General features: G+C 42.3%; 1 protein-coding gene across 11 annotated transcripts in view; it reads right to left on the bottom strand.

Moving 5' to 3' along the window:
* Positions 1 to 5,653, bottom strand: part of LOC120905248 (small conductance calcium-activated potassium channel protein) — a 134,800-nt gene extending 129,147 nt beyond the window's left edge. For 9 of the 11 annotated variants that reach the window (XR_005739886.1, XM_040316149.1, XM_040316150.1 and 6 more), the window contains exons 1-2: positions 5,551 to 5,653; positions 3,346 to 4,048 (exon numbers count right to left, since the gene is read on the bottom strand). The gene's annotated coding sequence lies outside the window, so the exon portion shown is untranslated. The remainder of the gene's footprint in view (positions 1 to 3,345; positions 4,049 to 5,550) is intronic. The other 2 variants (XM_040316141.1, XM_040316140.1) reach the window with 2 other exon arrangements.
* Positions 5,654 to 6,000: the final 347 nt, after the last annotated feature.

The following is a 6,000-nucleotide window of genomic DNA, read 5'->3' on the forward strand; positions in this document are numbered from 1 at the left end:
GAAAACATCGTGTAAAATAAGAAAACTAAACATCGAAAGTAAAATGATGCGATAGCTAATGAAAATTCCAGAATGGCTTTTCAACGCTTTCAGCTGTTGACAGCATTTTGCAAATTGAAATGAGGTTAGTGATCCTTCTCAAACTTGACAGCTATGACACAAGTTTCAAATTCCGTCAGCTATCTACTATGTTTTGTAATAAGCGCCACCAACAGATTGACAGCATGATCAAAGCAAAACACAATGCACAAGAGTAACGCTGATGAGATTCTTCATCGACTGCGATCAACAGGTGATAAATGAACATTGATGGTTTGCACAGCGAACAAAATTGGCTAAATGATAATTTTGGATCGTGGTCCAAACGCTCCAAAAATAGATATTATTTCTCTCATTCGAATGGATTGAGCCAGTTTTTCTTTTCTTCTTCTACTTCTTCTGCTTTGCATCAGAAACTCAGCAGCGAAAAAGTACGGTTTAGTTAAAGAGAAACATCGAAGGGTGGAATTGAACCGCGTGTGAGTGAGCACTTAGCATACAATATTCATAAACTTTCAAACGAACGATATGGTTGAAACCTTAATCGGTGGGAAATAAAAACTGAAACTCCGAAGCCATAACTCTTTGGCACACTGTTTGCGTTCACTTTCATCTGCTCATCGTATTGCTTTACTCTTGTTTCGACCATCATAATTAGAACCTTTTCACCGAAATGGTAATGTAGGCAAAAAAGCAAGCCTGCATCCATCTGGACAGCGATACGGGGTTTCAAGTTGTTTTGCTTTACACTCCCACTCTTTCACCCTGCAGTCTTTTGTTTTCTCTCTCACTCTCTTGTACAGCATCGCGAAGTGTTGGCAGCAAGCGGCACAAAGAACAGCAAAGCGGCAACAAGGAAAGCAATGAAATCCAACACCCAAACCAAGAAGGAAGTTCACTAATTTCTCTGACCGGTTGTTGCTGAGCGTTGCCGGGAGCGTCCCGTCTGCAGTCTCTCTACACCCGCTTGACCGACGACGCGTCAGGCAAAATAAAAGCAACATGCACTCCCGGGGGAGGGACGCGTCAGAACCGTCTATCGTGTCGATTTTCCGGCAACCGCTCATCAAATCGAGTGAAATGTTCACAAAGTTCAAGGTTGGCTCCCGAAAAACCCATGGCAGTAGGCCATGTGTACCACGGGTGGATATTTCGAAGGTCTATTTTTCAAACATCCAATTACCAATTTCTTATGATAGTGATACTACCTCCCTTGTAGCGCTGATTCTACACACACCAACCCTCTCAGTGAACCTGCGCGCCTGGCAGTTTGGGAATATTTCGGTGTTCTTTTATAAATAGCCCGCATGATCAGAGTGAAGGACTCGGGTTCAAAGGGGCATTTCCAGGTTCTAGAAGGTTAACGTTAATACTGCGCTTCTGTGCGACTGAGCGAAGTGTAGTAGTGAATCAGCAGCAACAGTGGTAGTTTGAGAATAAAATAAGAAAGTGTAAACGAAAAGCAAAATCCGACATCGGTTCCAGGAAAAGGGAAAGTCAGTGTTGGCGTTCTAACGCATGTAGACTCGTCTCTAACGCTCTACCAAACGTTCTACTAAACGAGTCAAACGATATTTTCTTGCCATTTCTTTGTACAGCTTTTCACAGGCAGAACCGTGTGTCAACAGACGAGCGATAGGGCACAGTTTTGGGTTTACTTATTAATAGAAATATCTTCAGCATTGCAGAGCGAGGCTTCAAACTGAGCAAACCAATAATCGCACAAATCGACAGGACTGACAATCGATTGAAGAAAGGTTTGGTACAAATGATTGTGACACGTTCTTTGTATTATCGTCAACGGAATGTCCTATTGATTTTCATAAGGAGTTTTATCGATCCCTCGACCTACTTCGGAAAAGTAAGCAAATAATCTATGTCTTTCCACATTCAGCAGTAAATAATTCGCTCCACAGGACACAGCTTAGGTTGTAGAAGATTTTGACAAGGTAAAAACTTATTTGGTTTATGTTATTCTTAAGCAGTATGATATTGTACAATGCAAACAATGGTATGCTACCAATCAATAACGTACATAATCTACATAAAAAGTAGTATGAGTACTACACAGATATTTTAGAGGAAAATGGACTACGATTAACGCAGGTCAGCATTCAAAATACAAGCTGATATTGTTTATTCTAATGAGTTCCCATTAGTAATCAAATTCTGGATATATTGCGTATAAATGCAAGCATCTCCAAGTAGCTATTCTATACATTAAATATTACATCTTATGCATTAATCAGTGACCTGTATAATTAATTCTACCACAACCTTGTTTTTCGGTTTCTATTTACTGCCTTGCACCTTGTTCAACTCAACCGTAATAGCTTTCATAAATAATAATGCTCCCACATTCCCGTCCAGTTCAATCTAACCTCTAGTAGGTAAGCCCTTGTAAACATTGCGATAGAGGAGGCTTCAATACGAACGCATTTGCAGAACTTCCTACCATTGGAGCTTTTCCAAACACGCATCACTTCACCAAAAGCGATCCCCACGGTAAACGAGAATCTATTTCACGTTTGGAAGAACCGGCAGCCAAACACGGTGAGTGAAATTTCATGAGCCGCTGGGGAATACAGAAGGAGTTGTTTACTACTCAAGCTCTGAAGTGGGAAGTGCGAAGCATACTTATCCTGCAGTAAGGTCAAAGGTAGAAGCAAATCAATGTTTTGCGTATTGGGTACGAAAGGAATGTCCTTTATGGAATCTACATTTACTCGTTACTCTCTTGTGTGCGATTTCTGCTTTCGGGCCTTTCCAGCTTATCGGTTGCATCGATAAGAAACGTATACGTTCAGTGCTTCGCATGCGAATTGGCGCAGTCGTACGAAGCGCCGGAGTGAAGAGATGGAATAATTTTTCGATTTAATTACACATTTGCACTATATACGCGCCATCATCCAATTAGTGAAATAAAACAGCTGGATGGCGTCGTTTGTCTCCCTTTGAGATTTGCTTGAATGGCCCGACTGGCACATGGGTAAACAACTGAAGGGTTTTTCATAATCAAACGTACGTAACGATTACCTTGGGAAACGCTTTCTCGGTATGTGTTTGACGTTTGACGCTTGTCACTTATTATTGAGAACTGGGCTGCACGGGATTTCACATTGCTCAGGAGAAAAACAGTGACATTGAGTAACATGTTGTGATGAATGAATGCAGTGAATGATTTGTGTAAGATTTACCTGAATGAAAATTAGCCGGTAAAATTAGTCATACAAATAAATCATATAGAATATACTTTATAAGCAAAGTTGTACAACAGATTTAATGCAACAATTCAAACTAACTCACCGTGTAGATTATAAAAACTCGAGCTTTGCTCAACATCTATTGATAAAAAGTCGAAGTATCCAAAGGGGTGGTGCAAACTAGTGCAAACATTCACAGACGATCGATAAATTTAGCGATTAGCCAAATGGCGCTATTAACACTGACGAACGTGTGCACACGAACTAGCGGTACGTATTAATCACTGTGATAAATAACTACACTACGCACGCATAGGGTGGTTTATTTCGTTATATTGAACTACACTTTCCGCTCAATTGTTTTTCTCAACTCGATTTGTATTATCTCGATTCACTTGCTTCAGTTTTGATGTAACTATTAAATTGTGCATACACAAGATACTCAAACGTGGAGATAGTCGATTTCGGGTTGACGACTGTCGTAAAATGTGACTAACAGCAATACCTTCAACGATATACAAATGAAGTGTTTTCTTCGTTATGTTTCAAAAAATATGCTTTTATCTTTTGCTGGCACTAAAAATCATTTGCTTTACATCGACACATTGACACGCTAAGCTGATGTTGCGCACTGCCTGCAGGCCACTGATTCTACTCAGATTCTTTTTTTTTACTCAAAACACACAGACAGTGTTACGCTCGGCTGTACAAACAATGAATGCAAAAGCCCATCATTCTTTCAATCACCAGACTGCGCTGTGTGGCACTGATATGCTCTGTTGGATGTTGATGCACGTAAAAATACGCTAAAACGGAAATAGACACGGGTAAGTTAAGAACACACAGTAATGGGAGCGACAGATAGCGCGAGAATGAGGTTGAAAGGAAACGTTAGGGGTGTGGTGTACCTCATGCAACCGGCAAACAAGAAGGGTCTCGCGTCATTTGAAGCCTCTGCCGCCCGAAAATAAATCCACGTCCACGAAGGTTTTTCAATTATTAACTTTGTAATGCTATATTAAAAATTTAATTTTCCACCTGAACAAACGAGAGCCTGCCAGCGCTAAGGCAGAGCGCGGTGGTTGAGCAATCGGGTTTACATCGACCCGGTATGGAAAAGAAAATTGCTTTCGAAACGGACCCGGAAAAGCGGGAATTGAAAATGACCACGAAAACATCGCGCTGTCCACGGTGACTGGCGACGGTGAGCGACCGTTTGTTACACACGTTTCAAATTGGGCACCGGACTGGCTAGGACTGTAATACAGCGCACGTGCATAAAAGCTGGACACGACCTTTTGAATAAGAGCATTGTAAAAAAAAATCTGGGCTTGAAAACTATTCCCTCTACATTCACAGGTGAGTAAGGTTTTCGCACCGAAACGGGAAACGTTCGCTTTGTTAGGATGTGATTTCATGCGTCGTTCTAACATTCAGGTCGCTTTTTGTTTTAACTACCATATCCACAGCACCGGGACGGTGGTTGTTCTGAAACAGCTGAATCTAATATTTATAACCACGGTTACAATCTGTTTACGGTTCACCTGATAACTGCACGTGATGCACCAATTTGAGTCACCTATTGTGGTATATCCCACCGCTTTACTTCCACTAAATGAAGCTCCGCACCTGCCGCTGCTGTTAAAGACCCGCAGCAACGTGCCCAGAACAGAAACGTCTCACTTAGCCGGCGGTACCGGTGCTAAAATATTCAGATTGACCAATATCCTGCCCAGCAATGATTTCTGCACGCTGGCTCGCGGATCGATCCTTTATGGCCGGAAAGGACGAAGCAAGGTGTAAATAGGCCGGCCCGAAGCAGAACCTGAGCAGGTCAATTGACTACACATAAACACACATACACACACATGCACACACACACTAAATTCGCAAACTTTAGTATACACAAAAATTGCGCTCACGCAATTCTGTACCATTCTCGGCAGGGCAGACGAAGCCACAAACTCGTCGATCCTGTATCCAACGGCACTATCGATACAAACACATACATAGAGTAACACGTATTATGTACACCGGTCCCGGAAGGATCGTTTGCCCAGGTCTCGTTTTCACTAACTCGCTCACTCACAGTACGGTTTGCTTGCGTGATCGTTGCGATGTTGGGCGATAAAACGAGAAGAATAAAAAAGACGGTCCGCGAAGGAATGTAAGACAACGAAAAAGGTCAAATAATGAGCACATATGGGTGTATTGGTAAACATTGAGGTGCACCACAAAGAACAGTCGGAGATATGAATACGCTACGAATGGCAGGCTAGTGGCAGACACGAGTTGAAAAAAAACCAACCCTTTTCAACTGGCAACTGCGATGCACAGCGGCTGTATGTCAACTCGGCACGGATACTGAAAATAAACTGACTGACGAGAAAGATTGGATGCTAGTGTCGGTCTGACCTACTGTGAACTGATGGTGCGACTCTCTTTGCCACTCGGTCGCCATAGCTGTGCTGCGCTCAGTCGCTCAGCTCTCTTTGGGCGACGGTGAGTAGACGAAGTTTCACTTTTGTTTGGCAAACCATAAGGCGGACAATTATTACCCTACGCTGCCGCTTGTTGATCGCTAGTAACTCAGTTCAGGTAAGGTTCTCTCAGCTGTAACGACTGCTCACCGGCGGCTTTACTAATTGAAAGTTATGCTGGGATCAATCACTCTTTGTGTGAATTTACGGAAACTTCAAGCAATGCATTCTCGCACACAATGGCGAAATAAATTGTACCACACACTTTAATAAATTTT

Source organism: Anopheles arabiensis, chromosome 3 (assembly GCF_016920715.1).
Source record: "Anopheles arabiensis isolate DONGOLA chromosome 3, AaraD3, whole genome shotgun sequence".
NCBI classification, from domain to species: Eukaryota; Metazoa; Arthropoda; class Insecta; order Diptera; family Culicidae; genus Anopheles; species Anopheles arabiensis.